The sequence below is a fragment of the Triticum urartu genome, chromosome 3A (genome assembly GCF_056163025.1).
Source record: "Triticum urartu cultivar PI428250 chromosome 3A, HENAU_Tu73, whole genome shotgun sequence".
Lineage (NCBI taxonomy): Eukaryota > Viridiplantae > Streptophyta > Magnoliopsida > Poales > Poaceae > Triticum > Triticum urartu.
Window position 1 is genome coordinate 392746428 of NC_141875.1, and position 9556 is coordinate 392755983.

A 9556-nucleotide genomic window follows, 5' to 3' on the forward strand; every position below is an offset into this window, starting at 1 on the left:
TCAGATCATCCACACACGCACCAGCTCATCGAGCTCAAGAACACCTCACCTCCTGTGGTTGCTCGTCGACTGTACTAGTTCATCCTCAGCCCCTCGAGGCAATACACCACAAAGTTGGAGTAGGGTATTACATTGCAAGGTGGCCCGAACCAGGATAAACTACTGTGTCTCTTGTCCCTTGGGTTCGTCGAGCTAGGCCGTGGAATCGTTGAGCAGGTAGACTGGGAAGAGGGAGTTTGTGACACCCCCGATTCAATCATACACTAATCATACATGCAAACGTGTACGATCAAGGTCAGGGACTCACGGGAAGATATCACAACACAACTCTAAACACAAAATAAGTCATACAAGCATCATATTACAAGCCAGGGGCCTTGAGGGCTCGAATACAAGTGCTCGATCATAGATGAGTCAGCGGAAGCAACAATATCTGAGTACAGACATAAGTTAAACAAGTATGCCTTAAGAAGGCTAGCACAAAAGTAGCAACGACCGAAAAGGCAAGGCCTCCTGCCTTGGACCTCCTAACTACTCCTCGAAGCCGAACTCCACGTAGAAAAATCCTCGGGATCCTCTGGCTCCTGGACTCCATCATCTGGTAGCGACATCCGAGAAAAATGGAAAAGGGGGAAAAGAGGGAGCAAAGCAACTGTGAGTACTCATCCAAAGTACTCGCAAGCAAGGATCTACACTACATATGTATTGGTATCAATGAAATGGGTAGTATCTGTGGACTAAACTGCAGAATGCTAGAATAAGAGGGGGACAGCTAGTCCTATCGAATACTACGCTTCTGACAACCTCCATCTGGAAGCATGTAGAAAAGAGTAGATGGTAAGTTCACCAAGTATCATCGTATAGCATAAACCTACCCGGCGATCCTCTCCTCGTCACCCTGTGAGAGAGCGATCATCGGGTTGTATCTGGCACTTGGAAGGGTGTGTTTTATTAAGTATCTGGTTCTAGTTGTCACAAGGTCGAGGTACAACTACGGGTCATACTTTTACCGAGGGACACGACTATTCGAATAGATAAACTTCCCTGCATGGGTGCATCACATTACCCAACACACTCGATCCCTCTGGCTGGACACACTTTCCTGGGTCATGCCCGCCCTCGGAAGATCAACATGTCGCAACCCTACCTAGGCACAATAGAGAGGTCAGCATGCCGGGCTAAATCCTAAGCGCGCAGGGGTCTAGGCCCATTGCCTGTTGCACACCTGTACGTTGCGTACCTGGCCGGTGAGCAGACCTAGCAACCTCTGTTACAAAGGAAGTTGTGTTACGCGGTCCAACTCGGCGCACGCCGCTCAGTCGCTGACGTCAAGAAGGCTTCGGCTGATACCACGACGTCGAGTGCCCGTAATTATTCCCACATAGTTGGTTAGTGCATATAGGCTAGTGGCCAGACTCAGATCAAATACCAAGATGTCGTTAAGCATGTTAATTGATGTAACCGCGGACGCCGACCAGGGCCAGGCCTACCTCTCTCCTAGGTGGTCTCAACCTGCCCTGTCGCTCCGCCACAAAGATCCACATAGAGGGCCGTCGAGAAAGTATGTCCTTTCAGCCCCCAATCCGTGAATCACTCGTAGGTACTCTACGAGCCGACCCGACTTTAGTCACCACATGCATCATATATTATGTATATAAGTAATATACCCGTGATCACCTCCCGAGTGATCACGACCCAATAGTATAGCATGGCAGACGGACAAGAACGTAGGGCCACTGATGATAAACTAGCATCCTATACTAAGCATTTAGGATTGCAGGTAAAGGTAACAATAGTAGTAGCAAGGACATGCTATGCAGTAGAATAGGATTAACCGAAAGCAGTAACATGCTACACTACTCTAATGCAAGCAGCAGAGAGAAGAATAGGCAATATCGGGTTGATCAAGGTGATCAAGGGGGGGGGGGGCTTGCCTGGTTGCTCTGGCAAGGAGGGGTCGTCAACAACGTAGTTGATTGGGGCACCAGCAGCGACGTTAGTCTCGTAGTCTACTGGAGAGAAGAGAGGGAACAAACAATAAATACAATGCAAATAGATGCATATCGATGCATGACATGACAAGTAACGGTGCAAGGTGTGCCATAACGCGGTAGGAGGTGATACTGGCGAAGGGGGAAAACATCCGGGAAAGTATCCCTGGTGTTTCACGTTTTCGGACAAATGAACTGGAGGGAGAAAGTTGCGTGTTCGCTATGCTAGGGATGTGTGGCGGACGAACATGCCATGTATCCGGATTCGTCTCATCGTTCTGAGCAACTTTCATGTACAAAATATTTTCATCCGAATTACAGATTATTTTATAATAATTTTCAAAGTTTTATTCAATTTATAAATTATTATTATTAATTTAATTCGAAAATAGCATTTCTGCATCAGCATGACATCAGCATGACGTCAGCAGTCAACAGAGGTGCTGATTGGGTCAAGCTCACGTGTGGGTCCCGCATGTCATTGCCTATTCAGCTTAATTAGGGTTTAATTAAGCATGGTTAATTAAGTTTAACTAAACTCAATTAATTAAGATAATTAATTAATTAATTAATTTTTATTCATTTTTAATGTCCTTTTTGAGGCATGGGCCCCTCATGTCATTGGCCCTAGGGGCCTTAGTGGGTCCGGGCGCGCGGGCCTAACGGGCGGAGCGGGGCGTGGCAGGTGATCGCCGTTGGCTGCGGCCAGGAGTTGTGCGGGCGGAGGCGGGACTCGGCAACGAGCGGCACGTGGGGAAGCGCCGGCGACCGCGGCGGTCGCATCAGGCGATGACAGTAGTGAGTACCGGTAGCGAGTAGCCACAGTAGCGGGGCGCACGAGCGGGGGTGTGGGACACGCGCGTGAGGGAGGCCGCGGGCGCGCGGGACTGGTAGTGTGGCGAGACGGACGCGGGGCTATGCGTCGTCACGGGCGCAGTGACTGCGGCCATTGGCCGGGAACTGGGCGGTGTGGGGTAGTGCGTCGAACAGAGGGGGAAGAAGGGGGTAGCGGATGAGGCCTCACAGCGGGCGCAGGGATGAGCTCGGGTATACGCGGGGTGGACCGGAGCGGAGCAGCAGTGGCCGAGGCGGACGACGGCGAAGGGGGACAGCGGGGGCGGAGCTGTTCCCCGGGTCCGATCCGGAGTTGAAATCGGCGAAGAAGACCCTCGTGGAGCTCCTGGACAAGGCGAGGCGACGAGGGAGGCCGGTGGGCGGCGCCGCGTGAGGTGGCCGATAGGGGATGGCGGTCCGGCGTGGTAGGGGAAGGTGAGGACGGGTGGTGGCGTCCGACGACGGTTGTGCAGCAGCGGCGCCGGCGCGTCGGGCGGCGACGTGGGGGCGACGGGCGCGGGCTCCCCCCGATCCAAACGGGTGAGGGAGAGAGAGGTTGGGGGGATGTGTTCCTGTAGTGTCGGTGGTGTTTTTTTGTTTTTGGACTGGGGGGTGGGTTAAGTAGCGTGTAGGTGGGCTTCGGCCCAGTTGGGCCAGGGGCTTTGCCCTACTAATTTTATTTTATTTTGTATTTTCCTTTTCTTTTAAAACCTTTCTGTTTTCTATTTAGTTTATTTTATTTTTAGTTTTATAAAATGCAACACTAGCCCCTAAATCAACATTAGTAATTATTCCACTGCCACAATAATTTGGCCCATAGACCTCCCGGGGTGTCCGGAACCCCTTCCGGCGATCCGATGACTACCCGGTGCACTCCGAAACTCTTTCGTTGTCTGAATAGTATCATCCTATATATTAATATTTACCTCCGGGCCATTTTGGAGCTCCTCATAATGTCCGTGATCTCATCCAGGGCTCCGAACAAACATTCAATCAACAAATCATATAACTCATATAATACTATATCGTCAACGAACGTTAAGCGTGCGGACCCTACGGGTTCGAGAACTATGTAGACATGACCGAGACACCTCTCTGGTCAATAACCAATAGCGGAACATGGATGCCCATATTGGATCCTACATATTCTACGAAGATCTTTATCGGTCAAACCTTACGAGAACATACATAATTCCCTTTGTCCATCGGTATGTTACTTGCCTAAGATTCGATCATTGGTATCTTCATACCTAGCTCAATCTCGTCATCGGCAAGTCTCTTTACTCGTTCCATAATACATCGTCTCATGACTAACTCCTTAGTCATTTGCTTGCAAGCTTATTATGATGTGTATTATCAACAGGGCCTAGAGATACCTCTCTAATACACGGAGTGACAAATCCTAATCTCGATCTAATGCAACTCAACAAACACCTTCGGAGATACCTGTGGAGCATATTTATGATCACCCAGTTACATTGTGACGTTTGATATCACACAAGGTATTCCTCTGGTATCCGGGGGATGCATAATCTCATAGTCGAAGGAATATGTATTTGACATTAAGAAAGCAATAGCAATAAACTTGAACGATCAAATGCTAAGCTAACGGATGGGTCTCGTCCATCACATCATTCTCCTAATGATGTGATCTCGTTATCAAGTGACAACACATGTCTATGGCTAGGAAACCTTAACCATCATTGATCAACGAACTAGTCAAGTAGAGGCTCACTAGGGACATGGTATTTGTTTATGTATCCACGTATGTATTTCAGTTTCCAATCAATATGATTCTAGCATGAACAATAAAACTTTATCATGAATAAGGAAATATAAAATAACAACTTTATTGTTGCCTCTAGGGCTTATTTCCTTCAAGGGGTTGTTGGAATTCTAGCAATTTTTGTTGTTAACTGAATCTTGCTGTTAAATGAATCTTGTTGTTAACTAAATCTTGTTGTGAACTGAATGCAGTAAACCATATCTTGGTGTTTGTGACTGAACCTAGTTGTTAACTGAACCTAGTAAATTGTATATTGCTGTTTGTCACTGACGCTAGTTGTTAACTGAATGTAGTTAACTGAATCTTGTTGTTTGTGATTGAACCTAGTTGTTAATTGAACCTAGTTAACTGAATCTTTGTTGTTTGTGACTGAACCTAGTTGTTTGCTGAACCTAGTTAACTAAATCTTTGCTGTTTTGACTGAAGCTAGTTAACTGAATCTTTATTGTTTGTGACTGAACCTAGTTGTTAACTAAATATAGTTAACTGAATCTTTGTTGTCTGTCACTGAACTTAGTTGTTAAATGAACCTAGTTAACTGAATCTTACTATTTATCACTAAATTTTCATGTCCTATTTGACTTATTTTTAGGGTTTTCAAATGGTTAATTATTCTAGGGTTAGTTACTTCACTGATTGATAGATGTAGTTGAATTATCCTTGCGTGCTGAATGAAATTGACACTAAATGCCACTACTAAACTTTGTAGGGTGTTGTGCAGTGGGTACATGAGTTAAATTTGGGTTGAGTGATGAAGTGGACAAGTTGACCATAGAAGGAGTGAGTCAGTGTGATGTAGGGTGGAACCCTAGTTCATGATCTTTTCACACTTGGAGGGGAAAAGGGGAGTAAATTAAGGGAGTAACACAAGAAGAACATTGTCGGCATTCTAGGAACCAGGGTACTCAGACTTTCCTGCCTGCGGCACACGGCATGGCTCACTCGAGGGCCTGGTACGACCCATCTGCAAGATCATGAAGAAAAGACCCTCGCAAGGGGCCAAGCCTCGCGAGGCGGACGACGCCAAGACCTCCCGAGGAGTGGAGATTTCTATGTAGGTACCTAGCCTCATGAGGCTTCCATGACGCAAGCCATGACGACCAAGGCAGGCGGGTGCCGACAGGCGCAGAGGAGGCACTTTCCTCTTTGGTGCTAAGGAGGCAAGGACAGGCATGGGTTCCTGAGGAATTTGGCAAAGATTTCCATTCCGGTGCAACGAGACCGATACCTCGGGCACGGCAGGACGGATGTCACCACCGAGCCCACTGCTGCGTCACGACCGGAACCTTTGTAGGCGAAGAACACCTTTCGTTAGGATAAGATGTACTACTTGTCCCCTTTCAAATTGGACACTGTGGGATCCCTTCCCACATTAGTTTTGGGGGAAGAGGACCGAGGCCTCTATAAATATAGGTTAGCCACCACCTTAGAAGGGGTCGACTGATTCCTCACCCCTAAACCTCGCGGGATTGTTCATTCCTTGTACTTGTTCATCCTCAGCGCCTTGTGAGGCCAATCCACCACAAAGAGGGAGTAGGGTCTTACACCGCAAGCTGGCCCGAACCTGGGTAAACTGCCGTGTTCATCTTCTTCCTTGCTCATGTGAATCGAGCTAGGTCGTGGGGCGATGCGCTGGTAGGCCAGATAGGTTGAGTTCTTCGCACATGCCCCAGAGTTTGAACCTTTCTTGGGTCTACGGAGCCCTGAATCTGACATTTGGTGCACCAGGTAGGGGCGTTTCGAAGCTCAGCCTCTTCATCAGCTGCGCTCCGTGATAATCCCCAAGTGCAAGGAATCATCATAGCAATTTCCAAAGGTGGAAGTGATAAGTATGGAGTGTCGAACCCACAAGGAGCTAAAGGTAAGATCAATATTCTCTCAAGTCCTATCTGCCACTGATACGACTCTACGTACACGGAACGTTTGCTTCCATCTAGAAACGAGAAATAAAACTATGTTGTAGGTATGAAGAGGATAACTTTGCATGATATCGGAGAACTAAAATATAAAAGTAGGTGTTGTTAACATAAAGTTAGAATATATTACTATATATTATAAATAGCGAGTGTAGAATAATGATGGGTCGGTGTGCGGAATTATCCTAGGCAATTGTTAACAAGATCCGTGGTTGTCATTGCAATTTTATATGAGGGAGAGGCATAAGCTAACAGACTTTCTATTCTTGGGTCATATGCACTTATGATTGGAACTCTAGCAAGCATCCGCAACTACTAAAGATCATTAAGGTAAAACCCAACCATAGCATTAAAGTATCAAGTCCCCTTTATCCCATACGCACCAACCCCCTTACTCGGGTTTATGCTTTTGTCACTCAAGCAACCCACTATAAGCAAATCATGAACGTATTGCAACACCCTACAACAGGAATCCTTCACGTGTGCACGGCATGGAAGGCACCATAGGACAACACCATAACAAAACATACAACTCAAACCAATCTAGATCAGCAATCCACCCGAAAGACAAAGGGAATCTACTCAAAACATCATAGGATGGCAACACATAATTGGATCATAATATGTGGCATAAAGCACCATGTTGAAGTAGGGGATTACAGCAGGGTGCGGGAGAATGGACCGCTTAGAAGATATGAGGATGGTGATGTTGATGAAGACGATCATCGCGGCGATGATTCTGTTCGGGAACGTAGTAATTTCAAAAAAATTCCTACGCACACGCAAGATCATGGTGATGCACAGCAACGAGAGGGGAGAGTGTTGTCTACGTACCCTCGTAGACCGGAAGCGGAAGCGTTATAACAACGCGGTTGATGTAGTCATACGTCTTCACGATCCGACCGATCAAGTACCAAACGCACGGCACCTCCGAGTTCTGCATATGTTCAACTCGATGACGTCCCTCGAACTCCGATCCAGCCGAGCTTTGAAGGGGAGTTCCGTCAGCACGACGGCGTGGTGACGATGATGATGTTCTACCAACGCAGGGCTTCGCCTAAGCACCGCTACGATATGACCGAGGTGGATTATGGTGGAGAGGGGCACCGCACACGGCTAAGAGATCAAGAGATCAATTGTTGTGTCTTTGGGGTGCCCCCTGCCCCCGTATATAAAGGAGTGGAGGAGGGGGAGGGCCGGCCCTCTTTATGGCGCGCCCTAGGGGAGTCCTACTCCCATCGGGAGTAGGATTCCCCCTTTCCTAGTAGAACTAGGAGCCCTTCCAAGTAGTAGGAGTAGGAGGGAAGGAAAGGGAAGGGAAAAGGAGAAGGAAGGAAGGAAGGGCCCCCCCCTCCCTAGTCCAATTCGGACCAGCCCATGGGGAGGGGTGCGGCCACCCTTTGAGGCCTTTCTCTCCTTTCACGTATGGCCCATTAAGGCCCAATACGAATTCCCGTAACTCCCCGGTACTCTCGAAAATACCCGAATCACTCGGAACCTTTCCGATGTCCGAATATAGTCGTCCAATATATCGATCTTTATGTCTCGACCATTTCGAGACTCCTCGTCATGTCCCCGATCTCATCCGGGACTCCGAACTCCTTCGGTACATAAAAACACATAAACTCATAATATAACCGTCATCGAACTTTAAGCGTGCGGACCCTATGGGTTCGAGAACTATGTAGACATGACCTAGACACGTCTCCGGTCAATAACCAATAGCGGAACCTGGATGCTCATATTGGCTCCTACATATTCTACGAAGATCTTTATCGGTCAAACCGCATAACAACATACGTTGTTCCCTTTGTCATCGGTATGTTACTTGCCCGAGATTCGATCATCGGTATCTCAATACCTAGTTCAATCTCGTCACGGGCAAGTCTCTTTACTCGTTCCGTAACACATCATCCCACAACTAACTCATTAGTTGCAATGCTTGCAAGGCTTATAGTGATGTGCATTACCGAGTGGGCCCAGAGATACCTCTCCGACAATCGGAGTGACAAATCCTAATCTCGAAATACGCCAACCCAACAAGTACCTTCGGAGACACCTGTAGAGCACCTTTATAATCACCCAGTTACGTTGTGACATTTGGTAGCACACAAAGTGTTCCTCCGGTAAACGGGAGTTGCATAATCTCATAGTCATAGGAACATGTATAAGTCATGAAGAAAGCAATAGCAACAAACTAAACGATCAAGTGCTATGCTAACGAAATGGGTCAAGTCAATCACATCATTCTCTAATGATGTGATCCCGTTAATCAAATGACAACTCATGTCTATGGCTAGGAAACATAACCATCTTTGATCAACGAGCTAGTCAAGTAGAGGCATACTAGTGACACTCTGTTTGTCTATGTATTCACACATGTATTATGTTTCCGGTTAATACAATTCTAGCATGAATAATAAACATTTATCGTGATATAAGGAAATAAATAATAACTTTATTATTGCCTCTAGGGCATATTTCCTTCAGTCTCCCACTTGCACTAGAGTCAATAATCTAGTTCACATCGCCATGTGATTTAATACCAATAGTTCACATCACCATGTGATTAACACCCATAGTTCACATCGACATGTGACCAACACCCAAAAGGTTTACTAGAGTCAATAATCTAGTTCACATCGCTATGTGATTAACACCCAAAGAGTACTAAGGTGTGATCATGTTTTGCTTGTGAGAGAAGTTTAGTCAACGGGTCTGCCACATTCAGATCCGTAAGTATTTTGCAAATTTCTATGTCAACAATGCTCTGCACGGAGCTACTCTAGCTAATTGCTCCCACTTTCAATATGTATCCAGATTGAGATTTAGAGTCATCTGGATCAGTGTCAAAATTTGCATCGATGTAACCCTTTACGACAAACCTTTTTTTGTCACCTCCATAATCGAGAAACATATCCTTATTCCACTAAGAATAATTTTGACCGCTGTCTAGTGATCTACTCCTAGATCACTATTGTACTCCCTTGCCAAAAACAGTGTAGGGTATACAATAGATTTGGTACACA

At 46.6% G+C, this 9556-nt stretch overlaps 1 long non-coding RNA gene across 1 annotated transcript; it reads right to left on the reverse strand.

Annotated features, from left to right (window-relative positions):
* Positions 1-314: 314 nt before the first annotated feature.
* On the reverse strand, positions 315-3487 carry LOC147979810 (uncharacterized). Its single transcript, XR_015599740.1, has 2 exons — positions 3016-3487; positions 315-2012 (listed from the first exon to the last, which is right to left on the reverse strand). It is a non-coding gene; the product is annotated as an uncharacterized LOC147979810 (long non-coding RNA).
* Positions 3488-9556: the final 6069 nt, after the last annotated feature.